General features: G+C 47.4%; 1 protein-coding gene across 8 annotated transcripts in view; it reads left to right on the top strand.

Annotated features, from left to right (window-relative positions):
* The window catches only part of SEMA4A (semaphorin 4A), a 733,849-nt gene that overhangs the window by 193,545 nt on the left and 520,891 nt on the right, over positions 1–19,413 (top strand). For 2 of the 8 annotated variants that reach the window (XM_069607117.1, XM_069607123.1), the window contains exon 1: positions 18,671–18,881. The exons of 4 other annotated variants lie outside the window; for them this stretch is intronic. The gene's annotated coding sequence lies outside the window, so the exon portion shown is untranslated. Of the gene's footprint in view, positions 1–18,670; positions 18,882–18,929; positions 19,207–19,413 lie in introns of those variants that run through there. 2 more of the 8 variants (XM_069607118.1, XM_069607122.1) reach the window with 1 other exon arrangement.

Genomic DNA, 19,413 nt, shown 5'->3' with positions numbered 1-19,413 from the left:
CAAGGGCAGGGGAGCAATGGGTGGAATTAGGGACGTTGAGAGTGGAGGGGCTTAAAGAAGGGCAGGGGTACAATGGATGGAATCAGGAAGTCGGAGTGGAGGGTGTTAAACAAGGGTAGGGGTTCAATGGATGGAATTAGGAACGTTGAAAGTGGAGGAGGTTATAAAAGGGTAGGGGTGCAATGGATGGAATTAGGGAGTTGAGAGTGGTGCAGGATATACAAGTGTAGGGGTGCATTTGATGGAATTAGGGACCTGAAAGTGGAGGGGGTTTAAGCAATGGTAGGGGTGCAAAGGATGACATTAGAGAGGTTGAAAGTGGATGGAGGTTATACAAGTGCAGGGGGGGCAATGGGTGGAATTAGGGACATTGAGAGTGGAGGGGCCTAAAGAAGGGCAAGGGTACAATGAATGGAACTCGGGAGTTGATAGTGGAGGGTGTTAAACAAGGGTAGGGATTCAATGGATGGAATTAGGGATGTTGAGAGTGGATGGAGGTTAAACAACGGTAGGGGTGCAATGGATGGAACTAGGTAGGTTGTAAGTGGAGGGGTTTATACAAGGATAGGGGTAGAATGGATGGAACTGCAGAGGTAGAGAGTGGGGAGTTATGCAACAGTAGGGGTGCAATGGATGGAATTAGGGAGGTTGAGAGTTGAGGGGGGTTATACAAGGATAGGGAACAATGGATTGAATTAGGGGGGTTGAGAGTGGTGGGGTTATGCATGGGTAGGGGTGCTGTAGGAGGTAATCAAAGGCCCCAAATTGATGGTCCATGTGAAAAAGGCCTACCTGTCATTACCAATGAAAAGCAGCATTTTAATTCACAAAGCAAGAAGGAATTCAAGGGTCCCTTTCATGAAAAACAGGCTTTTTACACGCTATTGGCCTAGTGCAAGCGGGGTACGTGTATTCCTAGGGGTGCGTATGAAGTTTTACACGCTATTGGCCTAGCGCGAGCGGGGTACGTGTATTCCTAGGGGTGAGTGTGAAGTTTTACACGCTATTAACCAAGCGCGAGCGGGGTACGTGTATTGCTAGGGGTGCATGTGAAGTTTTACACGCTATTGGCCTAGCGCAAGCGGGGTACGTGTATTCCTAAGGATGCGTGTGAAGTTTTACACACTATTTTGCAGTGTGGGCCCTCCCGGGGGTGCCCCTCCCCCCCTGCCAATGCCCTGCAGGCAGCCCACATCACAGGGGACCTCCCTACATCCCTGGGCATGACCCGAAGGCAGCCCAAATGGCACTGTGCACTTGGGAGCCACGACTCATGTCCCCCACCCCACCCTCAGTGACGGGCACCTGCCAGCTGGCCCCGACTCATGTCCCCCACCCAACACGTCATCACAATCCAGGCCCATGGCCCTTAAGGCCACCCAGATCCCACCCCACGCCACCCCAGTCCAAACACCCAACCAAGCATTCCATCCACTCCACAAGGAAATCCCCATGTCATGATAGATCCCATATAACCAGTATGCCCATGAATACATGTCCGTCAGACCCACACAATGGCGCGACATGAATGAGAAAACCCACTTTGTGACATGCATGAAAACAATGGGAGAAGACCACACAAATGAAGTAAATAAAAAATGTATTATATAAAAACAGAATGAATAAAATGAAATCACACAAGAAAAAATACATAATAAACAATATCCAGGATTTGCAAAATGATGGGGTAGAAATGAATGCAGAAATCAATAAAATCCAAAGTAAAATGGCTCCAATGGGTCAGTGCATCAAACAAAAATCTGAGTTTAAAAAAATCAAAGCATTCCACCGTGGGTCCAAGTAAAATGAATGCAGGTCCAAAACTATTTACAAATGAACATCCAAGGGTCCATGAGCCCAACAATCCAAACAAAAGCTTAGAAAAAACCTACCTAATGAATAGCTATATACAAAAAAGCGGGACACAGTCCATGCGCCCCAAAGGAAAAAAAATAAAGGAAACCTACAACTACATAACTATTTACAAAGGCGGTGGCCTAGTCCCACGGCTCACTGTTCGATGTTCCGGCCCAGGGCATCATCGAACTCCATGTCGATGTTCCGGAGGCGGGCCTGTTCCCTGGACTTGAGGTCTCGCAGGGATGCAGCCATTGAATCCCTCAAATCCCTGCGAGTTTCCTCAAGGCCCTCCAGCCGCCTCAAAGCCCGGTGCATGGAGTTCTCCGCCCTGAGCATCCTGAGCCGTGCCCTCCCCGCCCGCCGCCTCTCCGCATCTATCTGCTGGCCCAACCGCTGCCACACAAAAGACACGCCCAGTCCTGGGTCCTCCTGCCCCTCGGCCGATGCCTGCCCCCGGGGTGTTGATGGCCCGAGCCATGATGCCTCCCACGCTGAGCCTGCTTCTGCCTCCGACGCAACTGCCTCTGCCACGTCAACGACATCCAGGTTGATGGAATCCCCCGGCGCCGTCGTGCACGTGCCCTGCTGCCCGATGATGCCGGCACATCCTCCATCTGCCGGGGTCCAGTTGGTGGGGTGGCCACCCCTGCTGGACCTCCGACTCCCGACTATGGCAAGGATGTGATCTCCACCTCTTTGGCTGCGTTAGTTGGGGCAGATCCACAGGGGGCCCTGGTGGCATCTGGGCCGGAAGACGGCAGGGAGAACGACTGGCGTATAGTGTGCACAGAGGAGGAGAGGGCCGCAAGGCTGGCCGACACATGGAGGAAACCCCCGACCATGGCCCCTCCCAAATGGGTCACGTTGGCACACAGCTCATCATGATGACGTGTGTGGTCCCCCCAGGAACCACGCACGTCATCACGAATGTCACGTAGCGCAATGCACACCAATCAGGACGGACTCCATCCGGTCACGGGTCCCCTCGTCCGCAGGTAGAGGAGTGCCAGATGACGTGGACCTCCCCCCTACCTGCGGACGGGCCTGGGACGGGGCATCCCTGCTGGTGCATGTTGATGCAGTCACAGTGTCAGGGAGAGAGACATGCACAGGCACCTCCGTGGCGACCTGTGCTGCCTCCTGCCCCTGCCCCTGGTCTGCATCACTTGCACCAGTGGTACCACCCCCACCAGGCCCCATGTCCGGCTCTGTAGCGGCCTCCTCCTCCTCTATACACACCACCAACCTGGATGGCTCCACACCGTCTTCCGCCGTAGCAAGCCCCTGTGGGGCCTCATCCTCCCCTTCCGCTGCAGCCATAGTGGCAGACGCGGCACCAGCCCCTCGTTCCCGGATAATGGAATTTCCTGGGAGGGTGACTGGGCCTTGCGTCGCCGGCCAGTGGAGGTATCCCTGCCGCTTTCCACCACAGCGCTAGCTCCGCCCTCTTCTTCAATTGCCGCTGTGTAAAGGGAGACATTGAACACAAGCATCAGGGTTCTGTACAATGGTCCCCTAGACAGGAAGCAATAGCAGATGAGTGGCACTGTCAATTGTCACTTCCATCATGTCTCCCAACAACACATGGGTCAGTGCAGGCAACACACATGCAGGAACCAGCATGGCACATGCAACTAACATTTGCATCCATGTCCACCACACCGTAGATACATCCAATGGTGCCCTGAAACTCACATGCATCATGGGACATGCTGATCACATGCACACGCATGACGGGAGGGTCATGCATCTGGCCCCGTATGCCCACAGACACAGTGGATACAAGGATGAGTAGGCTGTATCAGTGTTTCAACACATCGTCACAGACATGTGTCATGCATTAGTGGCACGCACACTACTCTGACACACGGACATGTACTTCATGCATGTCCATGACAGCAGCACACATCTATCACACCACAAATATGTCACGGTACAGACACAGGCATGCATACATGTGTGCATTCCGCAAGCTGCTCGTCATTTCCCTGCACACACACATCCATACATGACCCATGTGACACATGCAGCCGAGTAGCTAACTACCACCACGCTTCAACATGCACTGTTTCAAACGTGAATGCATGGGCACTTACCGCTCGACACCAGACGGGCCTGCATCATGAGGATCTGGTGGTGAGCACTGGGTGAATGCGCTCCAGGACCCTCATCTGCTGGGTGGTAAGCTGGGCCCAGTGCCCCACTGCATCCACTGCATCTACTGCTTCCAAGAGACGCTGGGCCTTCGTGAGGGTCCTGGATTTGTAGTCCTCCCAGCGCTTCCGGATGTGTTTGATGTCGCGGGGTGCCACCCCCTCCACATTGATGGCACCCACTATGTTCTCCCAGATCCTCTCCCGTCCCTCCTTGTCAGCACGCAATGGCGTGAAGAGGGCATCATAATGCCCCAGAACTTGCTCCACCAGGATACCAACTTCCTTATCGCTGAAGCTGGTTGCCCTCTGCGTCTCTGGCTGGGGGTCGCCAGTGGTCTCTGATGGGGTTTGCCCCGACATGGCGACCCACGAGGCAGGTGTGGGTGGGCAACTGGGTCTTGGGGCTGGGCTGTGGAGTGATGGAACACCAGTCGAGAGTCTTCTGTTCCAGCACGGGTGGTCACAGCAGCTGGACCCCTGCAGATGGCAGATGTGCAGGCACCAAATGGCAGGGCACTGTGGCAGCAGGCAGGCAGGCAGCAGCAGTTGGCTCGTGGGAGGCTGCTCAGGGGTTTGGGGGGGCAGGAAAATGGTCTTCTGGGCAGGAGCATGGTCTTCCGTGTATTGTCGCGTGGCCAGCTTGATACGGAGTGATTTGGCACATGAAAAGACTGCACGTCAGCGTCTAATTCAAGGAAAGGCCCTTAGCGTGTAAGCACGTATGTGACGTAACACGTGCGGGCGTTTCCCTGGCATGGGTTGAGGGTTCCACGTGAGTTTCCATCGCTCTGTACGTGCTTTTTGTGGGAAGCGGTGCATGTGTTTTCCAGGCGTTGGGGTTCACTCGCGATTACTTCACAGCGGGTGGGTGTTGGCTCCGCGTTCTTCTTCTACACGCTATTTTTCCCAATGCGGGTGTCCATGTTTGTCGCGTACCCCTTTTTTTATGGGCATACTAGCCTGCGTGTTGATCGCGTACGTATTTTATATGTTCCTGGCTGCCACAGCGTACTGGGTGTGTTTTTTTACACGCACGTGGGCAACAGGGGTCGCTTATCTCTTTTTCTTGCTTTTCTGGGATGCCTGTGCGTTGAGTGACACGTCTTTTCTCCTAGGGGGCCACAGAATGGGACATTCATCGTTGCTGTATATACGTTTTTAGTGTGTGCACATTTTTGTAATGCTCAGGGACGCTACCGCCTGCCTTTGTGTGGCGGACGTGTTTAGGCCTGTGCGTGTGTTTGGCCGTGCGCGGGATTCCCCTATTCGATTCCATGAATACATGTGGTTCGTGTGCGTGTGGGTGTTCCGTGTATTTCCCTGCAGTACTTCCCCAGTTACGCCTTCTTTTTCACACGTGGTTCCCCATTCTGCGCGTTACGCCCCGTGTTCCGCCCACTTTTTGGCATGTGCGCTAAGGTTGCGCGCCTTCGCTGTGCGCGTCCCGCACAGTGTTCAGGATGTTGCAATGACGTGTGCACCTGTGTGCGCCACGCACGGATTTGGCGCACATCCCGAGGGAAACACACACAGGGCCTTCCATAAATCACACACGTGCGCTTGCTTTTTCACGCTTGCGCCAGCTTGCGCCAAGATTTTCGGCACACATTTGTTCCATGAATCAGCCCCTTACTGACTGCAAAAGACAGGATTGTGTTGCTGTAGAAAGTGTTTGCAAATTTGTAAGAACAAGTCACTTTTAAGCATGAGTGCTGTAGAAGTAGAACAGGCCAGACAGCATCTCCTCTCAAAGTTGTTCATTTGGGGTGAATGGGCTGAGATGGATGCTGGCACCTGGCAGGCCAGTACTATTCAAGTTACAGCAGTAACTACTGATTTTTGGATAGATAGGGGTCCCTTGCACAAAAGGTTAGAACAATTCTACATGACCCAAAATATTAAGGAAGAGAAGATTCAAATGGCACAGCTCACGGCTTATTTATACTTTAATTTGCAATTACCGGATAAGCCATTGCAAAATAAAGAAGCCAGTTTTCTGGATAAAACCAGGGACATAGAAGAGACCCAGAAATCATACAGAAATTAGAAGAACAATTACAAAGCAGTCACATTGCAGAGCTAAAATATGAAGGGTGCATTCAACAACTCAAAGATGAGATAGAAACTCATTTGAAGTTCAGCGCTGAGTTGGGAATGTAACTCTCAACACTGCATGATGCACATAGGCAATGTATGGAGCATGTGAGCACACTCCAAGCCAAGGCAAAAGATCAAACTGCGTTGTTAGATGAAATTGTAGCTTTTAAACAACCAATCAATGAACTGAAAGCTGTAAATAGTCAACTGATTATAAAAGGGGTTGATTCGCAACACAAATTTAATCAGGTGCACCAAGACATAGGCAGCTTTAAAAAGCAAAATAGGCCACTGTTGAAGGAAAAAGACCTCCTGAACCAGGAGGTAAATCAGTTCAAGGTAGGAGTAGCAAAGGATCAGTCAGGTTCTCAGCAACTGACCAAAAATAAGGAACAAAATGCACAATTTTCATAGCGGTTGAGAAAAGCAAAATAATTACTTAGTACAGACAGTGCATTGCCAAAACGCTCAGGAACAGGAAACTAACATCTTAAAAGAAAAGCACGGAGAATATCTGCATATCACACAAAATTCTCAGAGGCATTATGAGGCACTTCAGGATGAAACACAGAAAATAAAAGACTGACTAGTGGACCAGGGCAGTGTGCTTGATGCCAGCCAGGCCTTTATGTCCAAATTAAAAAGTTAACTCTCTGAATGTATCCAAGAAATTAGGACTGAAAGAGAAAAAAGCGAAAGATTCATGAATAAAATACAAAAATACAAACAGGCTATGAGGTACACTGACCAATCAGAATATGAGACAGGGCCTTCTGATGAAAAAGAGATGCCCCTCCCAGCAGGGTCATCAGCCCAATTATCCACAATCTCCCTTGTGCAAACTGGAACAGACCTCATGTCTACCACTTACCAAGAACAGGCAAACATGAGGCAGCTGGGCTTCTCTAAGCCTAGTCAAACTAATCCAGAAGGCCAGTACCTGTCTGACATCAATGAGTGTTCATCTCTAGAAAACAGAAGGGAAGCTGGCCGATACAGTGTATCCTGGGAGAGCAAAAATATTTTGAATATTTCTGACCAGGAAGACTCTTACGGTGAAAGAATCATGGAGTTTTGCTGAGAGACAGGAACAAAGATTTCTGCCAAGGAAGGGCATTCTCAAAATCTCCCTACATTCAGGCGAACAGGGGCAGGTCCCCAGCTTACCTGGAAGGAGGGAGATTACACACTTGAGTCCATTTTTGAAAGAAACTGAGCACCATTCTGACCCAAAAGGTGATTACAGGGGATATGACTCTGAGAGCGCATGGCAGTCCAGGAGAGAGGAGTGCAGGCCGGCTACATGTGATTTTAATTTACCAATAAATTACAAACATAATTTTGGTAATAACAGTTATAATGAAACAATATTGCTTTCATTACTAATCCCACTCCAAGCCCCTCACCACCTGTTTTAAACCCTTACCCCACATATATATTTTTAAAAATCCAGCATTTTCTTTTGCTATAAATGTTTAAATCCAATTTTTGTTCGTTATTTTCCATTCATTATGATCACTGCATACTGTCCAGGCCCTGTGATTCTGGGAGATCGTCCCGATTTAATAGAGATAGGGACAGGGAATGGAGTTCCAACAGCAGCTCTGAGTGAGATGGAGAATAGACTCAAGTACAAAGGTGCAAAAAAGACATCCAAACAAAGAAAGGATTTTGTAAAAGACCCAATCAGGCAAATCAAAGCCGTTAAGAGCTTTTTGACCCCAGACAACAAGAATGCAAAGTATTCGGTATGGGAGCACTTTGAAATTTATAAACAAATCATGACATCATTTGAGATTAATAATGACATAAATTGTATTGAATTTGTAAAATTGCCATTTTCCCCACAATACTCCAGTTTCTTTGCTGAACTAGAGGATCAAAGTCATTGAAGATGGACGACCTATTAGGTGGCCATTTTGAAACACTTTTCCACCCAAAGAACCCACAAGAGGCCCCTAAGGCTGTTTATAATCTACAGTGTTGGGAATATCTGGCACCTAGGGAGTTTGTGCAGGAATTAAAACGTGCATTTGTGCAGACTTCCAGGCGAGTGAATGTAAACAGTAGGAAATTTGTGACCACTTATTTCCATACACTTCCCAAATGTATAATGACTCAATTGGTGCGTGACTTCCATTAGCGCAGGACACTGGATTGGGTCATAGAGCAAGCCACAAAAATGTATAAAATCCAGAAACCTACTGAGATTATGAGTAACCCCAAAACTACCAAATCATCTACCACACCTGCTGCTGCAAAGATGGCAGAGGTGAAAACTACCTCTCCATTGGACCTGGCGATGGTGGGCTCTAAAAATACCCCCTCTGCCAACAAGCAGAATGAAAGACAGAGGGGACCCTCCATCCCGGTCCAATTGAAAGGTAGTCAGGCAGGACTTCAGAATAATGACCCCTCTGACCCTGCTACCTATGTAAATCCCCGGTACAAGGGTACTAGACCAATCCTGGGGTATGTGTACAGTATCCTGGGACAAAGGGGGGAGGGTGCTAAATCAGGTAACTACTGCCCCAGGAAACTTCCCTCCAAATTTCCCACAGGAAAAAAGTAACACTCAATCTCCCAACCTGAAGTACCCTCCAATTCGGAATTTCCAAAATAATTCTCCTCATACCCCCGCTTCTATGACAGAATTAATACTGAAAATAATGGAGGAAATGTCCAATACCCGACCTACTCCCAGAGAAGGCACAGTTACCCTATTAGGGAGCAGCAGAGGTATGAACATCAACCTCCCTACAACGCACCAGAAAAAGTTACCCAGCTGGAGGTACAAGTCCAGCAGTTGACTGATGATGTGGGGCACATGTTGAGGGCTCAGTGGAACCCTAAACCTAACCCAGCCCCCCAGAACACCCCAACACCCGTGTCTGACGCGCTGGGGGGAAATGACTGAAGGAAATATCTGACAAACCACAGGTTCCTGAGGAGGGGGCCAGGGTGGAGGGGAGATGCCAATGCTAGAGGAAGCTACCTTTCTCACCAAGCTGAATCCCTAAAAACCTCTCAGCCTGAGAGTGTTTCTTCTACACCCAAAATGTTTGAACCCAAAGAGCAAAGGGTAATTAGGACAGGCCAAAGAAGAACCCACTTTGTGGAGGAGCTCTGGATTATGCTGAAAGAGAAGAAACCCTGGAGGATTCAGGTAAGCAGACCATCTCTTTCAAAAATGGGGGGATCCCTCCCAAAGAAAAATGGGTCCCAAAAGACCCTCAGTGGATCAGGGTAAGCATGGAGACTGACTCATAACCAGAAACTATTCAACTCCAAACATGTGAGCCAGACAGAATTGAAATGGAGGGGGTGTCCTTTCTCCTAACAGGTTCAGAGAACTGTCGCCAGGTCCAGGTGGACAGCCAAAGAGCCGGGGAGAAGGAGGATTCCCCAACAACTCCCAATGAGAGCTGTAAAGTTTTCTTTACAGATTCCAAACTCAGACACAGAAAATTGCCCAAGATCACACAGTGTCGGAGTTCAATATTAAGAAAATGACAACCAGACTATCAAATAACCCACACTTTCTTTGCACCTTGGAGGAGAAAAGAGGCTGATTGTATGCACAGGTCAAGGTGCAGGGTCAGTGTAGATTATCAGCTCTGGTGGATACTGGATCCCAGGCCACCCTCCTATCCAACAAGGCCTTTGACCAACTAAACTCAGGACAGGGCAGTGCCACCAAATTCCTCTCACACCACTTCTTGGGCAACTCCAAAATTTCGACAGGAATGATATTTCCCCCGAAGGGACTGCGGATCTGGAAATAAAAATGGGATGGCATCGGCTGAAATATCTGGTAATTGTCTAGACGCCAGAGGGCACACCTTGTTTACTGGGTAACAATCTCCTGACGAGATTATTACCTCTGATGGACTCAGACTAACCACTTTATAAGATTAAAAATGAGTACCAATTATGTCAGCATGAATTGTACCTGTCATTTAATTGATCGACGTTCTGAGAATGTCGAATTAATTTCATGAATAGCCAAGTCCCAGACATCACTGTCATCTCCGTAGGAGAACAGACTGGTGATGGGAACCGTTCTCCATTCTTTAAAATCAACCTTCCATCCAGATTTAAGTGGAAATCCACACTGGAAGGGAACACCCTAACATTTTACACCAGCCCAAAACAAGAAGAAACATTGAGTCCTGTGAAACCAGACAAGGAAGGCCCCACTCAAAGTCTGACGGAGATTCAGAAAAAGGGTGAACTTTTGTTTTTCCACATTCAGTCAAATAAGGGGAGGAGCCGGTGTTCGCCAGAATATGCTTGAATAATGGATGGAGCTTCATCAGTGAAGAATTATTAGGAAACTCTCAAAAGATCAGACCATTCCCACATTTAAATTGATTGACAAATGGGAAGTAGGTCTGGAAACCCCAAATTCCAAACATCTCCTGCTTATCAGGTGTATGCTTAAAATTTCCATTGGCAACAAAAGCATAGAAAATAATTGTTGGGTCGTGAGAGATGCACCTTACGCCTTTTATCTAGGCATTGACATTCTCAATCGATTTGCAATTAATTTGGACCTAATTAAGAAGAAAGAATGGTAACGACTGGGGGGTAACCCCATGGGATTTGACAACATTGAAAAAGCATTCCGGTTAGCTCAATTGATGCCTTATGTGGTTGAAGTTCACGTGCAAGAAGAGGTTACCGTCCCGGGACAGGTGTAACAATTTACTCTTCCCCCCAAAATTAAGTGAGGACAGAACCTCGAGCATCAGGATGCATATATAAAACTAAATTCCCACCTCTAACAGCAAGGTTTGTATTTAAATTTGACACCTCTAGTAGACTTAGAACACAACATCATTTGAATATTGGTGGATCATAGTGGCCCTCGAAGTATCACTTTAGGAGCAGACACCTTTATTGGAATGGAGGTTGATGCCCAACATTATTCTATTGATATAGGTACTTAAATCATAGGACCAATCCCAAACAACCGTTTCAATATCAGCTACCGTATTCCTCCAGAAAATATTTTTACTAGACATGGCGGGAATTTCATAGTGTACTCTTCCTACCCCTACGGGGTGGAAGAGGTGACCTGTGACATTAGGAGGGAGGAGGGAGTGTACAGAGTCAAGCGCACCACCTCGAATCCCCTGTCCAGGTCAACACCATCAAAAGAGATCTCTCCACCCAACTAAAGGATACCATCCATCGAAATTGCCAAGCCCGAGGACTTCCCAGGTTTCAAGCGGCTCGTCGAGGAAAGGATCAATCTTGCTGATTCCTGTGAGACCAAGGAGCAAAGACAAAAGCTGAAACAAGTCTTCCTTTAATTCCAAGATATCTTTTCAATGTACTTATACAACTGTGAACGCACAGCCATTCATTCAGCCACCATACCCACTGACCCCGAGACAGCTCCAGTGTTTGAGAAACAATAACAGTTACCTTTCGCATTAATGGAGTCATTCACAAAGATAATTAAGAACTTTGAATCGCATTGCATAATTCGTCCGATCCACAGTACCTTCAATAACCCAGTACTGTGGCTTCCCCAACCAAATGGCCAACGGAGACTATATGCAGACCTGAGGGAGTTGAACAAACGGCTCCACATGTCAAGAAGGCCCCTTCCCTACATCGATCAGGGACTGGCCCAGATCCAAGTGTCAAAGGTGTACACCGCCATTGACCTGACCAACGGTTACGGGACAGTGTCCGTGAGTAGGGAAGACCAGTACAAGCTTGCCTTTACCTTCGGGGGGCAGCTGTACATGTGGACCCGAACCCCCTTTGGCTACATTAACTCCGGCAATAAGTTCAACATCTTCCTACATAAGGCCATGTCCGAATTGGGCAAAATGAGAAAACCTGCCCTATGTGGATGATGTTTTGATCAAGAGCTCAACTGTGGAGGAACATGTAGCAGAAATCCGCTATGTTATAACCCACTTCCAGAAAGCCAGAGCAAAACTGTATTTTGAGAAGGCACAGGGATGTAAAACCTGAGGGAACTTCTTAGGGCACAAGATCACCCCTGAAGGCCTTAATCCCCAAGCGAAGAAGGTGGAAGCCTTGTTGAAATTAAAAGACCCTACTACTCTGCGATAATTAAGAAGCCTTCTTGGACTCACTAATTATAGTTTGAAGTTCATTGAAGATTACGCAGAGATCACTCGACCCTTGGTCCATTTATTAAAAGCCGGAATCAAGTGGGAGTGGGGTCCAGAACAATCCGAGGCAGTTAAACAACTGAAAAGAAGCCTTTCCCAGGCTCCTTGTTTGGTTTACCCCATAAAGAACAAGGAGTTCTTCTTGGAGACACAGTTCTCAGATACTTGCCTAACAGCAGTGGTGTATCAAAAGCACAACAAGGTCAACAAAGTCATCTTGTACGCAAGCAAGACTTTGTCATCTGTGGAGGAAATATTAAAGGACTGCGAGAAGGCACTACTGGCAACGGTATGGGCATTGAAAATTCCAACCTATTCATCCAGGGGAGCACATCATTATCGAAACTCCTCACCAACCCTTGCAATATCTACAAAGTGACAGAATCAGGGCAGAGAATGTTAGTAATTCCTGAACTACTTCCTGAATTCTGTCCATGCAAGGAGGGACGTCAGATATGGCCAAAACAAGAAGAGTCCCCTAGCGCAAGGGTTGGCGGACTTGCATGATTGTGCTCAAGAAAACTCTCAAGGATGAAAGGCTAATGACCAACAGCAACATGGAGGCATACTTAAATTCCCCACACAAGGTCTATGAAAAAGACACGTGTCAGGGGATACCCACAGTTTATGTGGGTGTGTGCTCCTACCATGTTGATAATGGGGAAAATGAACTGGTGGCTGGCATTGGGAATGTCTGGGAGAATTATACCCCAGAACCCCCTGCTGGTTATAAAATAGGACCCCAAAGTAGTCAGGTTGCAGAGTTGATGGCAGTTCATCAAGCCATCCTCACTGCAGTACACCACCAACTCAATGAACTGGTCATAATCACTGACATGTCAGGAATGGGTTCGTGGAGCACCTGATTGACTGGAAGAATCAAGGCATGCTTTCTGCCAACAATAAACCCTTAAAGCAGGCCAAATTGATCCAGTCAATTGATGATATGGTGACCTCAAATTAGATGACCATCTATTGGAAGAAGATAAGAGGTCTTTCCAAGATAAAGGGGTCAGATAAGGCTGGGAATTACCTGGCTCCCCAGCTGGCTGAAACCGGAGCTCTGCAGTTTTTTTTTCATAGAAAAAGAATCCCTGCTGGGCGAAATCCAAGTTGCCACTGTCACCAGGTCACAAACTCATGCGAATGGAGAACTCTCGACTGCCCAGTGGAGTAAAGATACCCCAGATGCAGATTTGATCACTTCACAGAAAGAGGACCCGATAATTGAAAAACGCTAACAACACATTGAAGACCGTGTGGGCCTAATTACAACTCTGGCGGTAGCCATGCCCTTATTAAGGGACGGCTGCCGCCAGAGTTGAATTTATTCCAGCACCCATGAATAAGCAAGAATAGGGTCATTCTGAGCTAGATGGACCCGGTAATTGTCCATTTGCGGGTGCCGGAATAAAGGGCCTCCCGATCCCCATTCTGCCCCATAGGGCTGAATGGGGATGGGGAGGTCGAATGCACCAGCACATACAGGTTTTTAGCAGTTTTTTAAAGCCAGATAGTGTTTCTTCTTTTTTGATACTAAGCGGGATGGTGTTCCAATGTTTCGGCGCTAGGTATTGGAAGCTGCTCCCTACTGCTCTAGTATTCTTGAAGCGGGGCAACCCTAGTAGGAGTTGGTTGTTTGATTTTAGGGTTCTGACCAATTGTTTTTTGGCAATGGATTTGTTCAGATAAATGGGCGCTTTGTTATGGTGGCATTTGAATGTGATACACAGAGTCTTGAAGAGGACTCTAGCCTTGATGGGAAGCCAGTGAGCATCCCTTCTGGTTTTAGAGATATGATCAGATTTCTTCAATCCTAGGGCAGCCCTTAAGGCTTTATTTTGCATTAGTTGCAGTTTGTTGAGATTAGTGGTCATGGTCCCGAGCAACGGTACATTACAGTAGTCTCATTTGGATAATATTAACCCTCTGGCCAAAGTAATGCAGTTAGTTGGGGTCAGGAATTGTCTGTCGGCTTAGGGCTATTAGTTTGGCTGTGTAGGAGGATGATGAGGATAGTGTGTTGATGTGTTTAGTCATTGTGAGGTTAGCATCCAGGTACACTCCTAATGTTTTTACTTGCTTAGAGACAGGGATCACTGTGCCATCGATGTTGATGGTGGAGTAGTCTGGGTGGAGTGTGCCTAATTTAGATTGGGAGCCCACGATGAGAATCTCTGTCTTCTCATCATTGAGGCACAGGCTGTTTAATGCCATACAGTTCTGAATTATGGCATAGATATTGTTAATGGTTAACGTGTCTTAAGAGTAGTTCCCTGAAAGTGGTATAAGGATCTGCGTGTCATCAGCAAAATTGGTATAGATGACACCCATATTGTCTAGAGCTGCAAAAAGGAGCTTAGTATAAGCATTATAGAGTGTAGGAGACCCTTGAGGTACTCTAATGGGGACTGGGACAGGGTCTGCTGCTTCTTTACCTATAGCGACTCTAGTAGTTCGTTCTGCCAGGAAAGATTTAATCCACATAGTGGCATCAGTGGAAACATTGAAATCTTTTGATAAGATGGAACAGAGTTTGTCGTGGTCTACAAGATCAAACACTGCCGACAGGTCCAAGAGCAGGGGAATGAAAAGTTTGCCTGTATCTCTAAAGGTATCCATCTGATTTTTTTAATCCAAGAGCACTGTTTCCGTGCTGTGGATTGGTCTAAAGCCTGATTGTCTAGGGCCAAGAAGTTAGTTGTCTTCTAGATGTGCTTGGACTTGCTTATAGGCTATTTTATCTATAATTTTTAGCAAGAATGGTACCGTTGTTTTTGGTCTGTAGTTAGTGGGTACCATAGGATCAAGGGTAGGTTTTTTTAACAATGGTGTAACCCAAGCTTCTTTGATACTGGCTGGTACCATATTCGTTTTAAATGAGGCGTTAACAAAATTGTTTATGATAGGTGTGAGGGATAGGGCATATGACTTGACTACATGTGCTGGGACAGAGTCTCCCTTTGCTTGCTGGGGGACAAATGCCACTAAGAACTTTCCCCACAGAAGACCTGTTTTACATCCCCTAGCTGTTTTACAACAACAATAAAAAGTGGCTTGCCTGAAAGGTGTGGAAACCAAGTGCCCTTAAGACTTGCTGTCTCTGCAAGACAATTTTCCTTGGCTGAAGCATGACAAGAATGTAAGAAGGAAGTGTGAAAACGAGGGCTACAATTAAGGGAGGCTGGAACTCCAACTTCAAAGAGCAAACAACCAACTTCATAGAGACTAATAAAACAACTCTGGTCACAGGCTGGCCCAGATAGCAAATGGTGGATGGTGTGGAGGAAGGGAAGCTCATACTTGCAAATATAAAGATTCAATTGGTTTAAAAGGACTCTAATCATTTAGGCCTTTTTCTCAGCAACCATAAGTCGTACTGATTACATGTATGTATCATTTTTTAGGTAATTTACATGCGATTTTGGTGATATAAAACTCCTCCATCTACGACTCAGGTAACTGTAATGGCCATCTAAAATGGGTTTCTGGCTGATCTAAAAATGTTCAAAATGTGGCAGTTGGTGAACGGGTGGAGTGTGAAATTAAGAATATGGGGAATACATTGATTGTTCATAACTGTTATGCGTTCTAAAATGGCAGAAAATTGTCACACGGCCATGCAACATGGTGCAGACCTGACTGTCGTCTTATTTTCTTCCCCATGATTATCTGAATTAGAAAATATATATCTTATGACAATTTTTGCCACATAACTAGTTTTTGCAAAAATGTGAACAAGGGTAGGGGTGTAATGGATGGATTTAGGGATGTGGAAGGTGGAGGGGCTTATAAAAGGGTAGTGTGCAATGGATGGAATTAAGGACGTTGAGCATGGTGGGGGTTATACAAGGGTAGGGTGCAATGGATGGAGTTAGGGAGGATGAGAGTGGTGTGGGTTATAAAAGGGTAGGTGTGCAATAGATGGAGTTAGGAAGGTTGAGAGTGGAGGGGTATACAAGGGCAGGGGTGTAATGGATGGAGTTAGGGACTTTGAGAGAGTAGGCAATTATAAAAGGGTGGGGATGCAATGGATGGAATTAGGCATGCTGAGAGTGGAGGGGCTTATACAAGGGTAGCAGTGCAATGGATGGAATTAGGGAGTTTGGGAGAGGAAGGGATGTACAAGGATAGAAGTGCAATGGATGGAATTGGGATGGCTGAGAGTGGAGGGGATGTACAAGAGTAGGAGTGCAATGGTTGGAATTAGGGAGGTTCGGGGTGCAGGGGATGTACAAGGGTATGGATGCAATGGGTGGAATTAGGGAGGTTGAGAGTGGAGGGGAGGCACAAGGGTAGGTGTGCAATGGATGGAATTAGGATGGCTGAGAGTGGAGGGTGTGTACAAGGGTAGGAGTGCAATGGTTGGAATTGGGGATCTTGAGAGTGCAGGGGATGTACAAGGGTAGGATGTACAAGGGTAGGAGTGCAATTGATGGAAATACGGAGGTTGTGAGTGGAGGGGATGTACAAGGGTGGGGGTGCAATGGGTGGAATTAGGGAGGTTGAGACTGGAGGGGATGTACAAGGGTAGGGGTGCCATGGATGGAATTAGGGAGGTGGAGAGTGGAGAGAATGTACAAGGATCGGGGCGCTGTGGATGGAATTAGGCAGGTTGAGAGTGGAGGGGATGTACAAGGGTAGGTGTGCAATAGATGGAAAAAGGATGGCTGAGAGTGGAGGGTGTGTAAAAGGATAGGAGTGCAATGAATGGCATTAGTGAGGTTGAGAGTGGAGGGGATGTACAAGGGTAGGAGTCCACTGGATGGAATTAAGATGGCTGAGAGTGGAGGGGATGTTCAAGGGTAGGGGTGCTGTGGATGGCATTAGTGAGGTTGAGAGTGGAGGGGGTGTACAAGGGTAGTGGTGCACAGGATGGATTTAAGATGGCTGAGATTGGAGGGGATGTTCAAGAGTAGGGGTGCTGTGGATGGAATTAGGGAGGTTGAAATTGGAGAGGATGTACACGGGTAGGAGTGCAATGGAGGGAGTTAGACTAGCTGAGAGTAGAGGGTGAAATCAGTCTCTGCATGTGGCAGTGGTTGTATAATAGAGGGCAAAAGAGGGGATGGATTATATGAGGGAGTGTGTGCGCTCGCTTCTGTGTGCTAGTTATCATCTCTACGAATTTCCATAACGTTGTGCCCATTATGCATACTAAAGTGGGTATCAGGCCTACAGACTACATTTGGGGCATATTTTCACAGCCCATTGACCACTCGGCATAGAGTTTAGGTAGAAATCAAAGGTGGAGCTTACAACAGCATATCTCTTCTCTCTGACCAGCAGCAGCTCTCTTGCGCGATCAATGGTGGAAATGGAAAAAAATTGGTGGGTGATCCCACAAGGGCCAGGGTGGGAGTGGAGTTCGAGGGGCGGTGCCTGAAGAGGCGGGGCTACGGGGCAGAGCTGGCAGTTGACCTCCAATCAAAGGAAATATCCAAAATAATAGTTTCAAACGGCACTATTTATTTCATGCTGCTTCTTTCTCAATCTATTTATCAATTCCACTTTAAACCACTTCCATGGCACTGGGGATGAGTTACTTCATTATGCGGATAATAGTTTTGACCAGCGTTGCTGAGTAAATATTCTTTAAAATGCACAATTTGCAGACCATTTTATTTTTTTTAAAAACTCGCCCTTGGGTACTATTCAAACAGAGTGATTTCTGTATGCCCTCAGCAACGTTTTCTTTTATTGAACCACACCCAGCACAGCTCCTGCAGCTACCCTCTGAAAGCAGTGATGTCAATGGGGGTATTTATTCATGCAATGTTTGTCGGATACCTGTATATTTATTTATTTATGCAATGTTTGTCTGATACAGATATCTGACAAACATTGCTTAAATAAAAAAATTATCTGAATCCATGTATCTGACAAACATTGCATAAATAAAAAACCTGTAACTTCCTCTTGTGACCTCTTGCATGGAGTCACTAGAGGAAGTTACATTTTGCTTGCAGGCGCTTTTTTCTTCTTTTTTTTTTCCCTCCCCATTGCAGAGCAGGGGCTTGGGCTGCTGACTCTGGCCGGATCCCGAGATCTGGCTACACATCTGGTGCCGGATCTCGGATCCGGTGAGAGCCGGCCCAATGACCAGCGGTGCGCGCGATCCTTAATGTGTCTGACCATGGCTTCTAGTTCTTCTTAGCAATGTCAACGGGAAAGCCAATCTGCGGGCAGTGGAAGGAAAAGATAATTACAAAAATGGGCGATGGGCGCGTGCCCGCCACCTGCCAATTTGAGATCGCTATACTAGCACGTTCTGTACACCAGGGGTATCAATTCTTGAGTTTGGTGAGGGGTGGGCCGTGGGCGTGCTAGAAGAGTGGTGTGGTTCTGCCGTACGCGTGCGGAAGGGGGTGGGGGGAGAGTGCGTATCTCATGGGGTCTCGAAGCGGCGTTTAACAGCTGCCCGTCAGTGCTCGCGTACTCCTCACTGAATGCAACGCACGCGTAGTTTCTTTGTGTGTGTGGCTGCCTCCTGCCTGAGGTTAGTTCCTGCGTAGAGCCCGCGCGAGCACCGACATCTGGTTCCGGGGTTCCTGGGCGGCAGCAGCAGCGGCCGGTTCTGCGCTGTCACGGGGATGATTTATGTCTGGAGGTAAGAAGCGGTAACCAAGGCAACGGAGGGATGGTCTTTGGAAAGCCGCTTCAGATGTATATCTTCCCAGCAGGGGGATTTTCTCGCTTGCGAAACAGCGCGTTAATATCAGTATAAAAAAATACGCGATTTCTTTCCACGGGTGCTACATCTTTGCACGGAGTTGAGGTTATCATTTTTTCTATGCATTCCAACGGGAGACCAATGCATTTAGCGATGTTAGACAGTGGATGGCACTGAACACAGTGCCCAGCTGGGAAAAGAGGTGTGCCAGGCGAGGGGCATTCACGATACGATACCCCCGATTCCAGCCAAAGAAGTCCAGGTAATGTGGGTGCGTGGTCGGTGCTAAGCACACGCACGTTTCAACATAATTGATACATTTTGCTAAACAAGAAGGTGGTAAGCTAAGATTTTATCGCAATTTCTATATTTCTTCTGTCAGTTTGCTGTATTCGCCCTTTTAAAGCCGCGCCTTTGCATGAGCTATTTTCGTTATTGCGTGCCTGCCTAATAATCCACTTTCTGATTA

This window comes from Ambystoma mexicanum, chromosome 1p, assembly GCF_040938575.1.
Source record: "Ambystoma mexicanum isolate Mex_15411 chromosome 1p, UKY_AmexF1_1, whole genome shotgun sequence".
NCBI lineage: Eukaryota > Metazoa > Chordata > Amphibia > Caudata > Ambystomatidae > Ambystoma > Ambystoma mexicanum.
The sequence above is the reverse complement of the archived record's forward strand: the minus strand, read 5'-3'. Positions and strand labels throughout refer to the sequence as shown.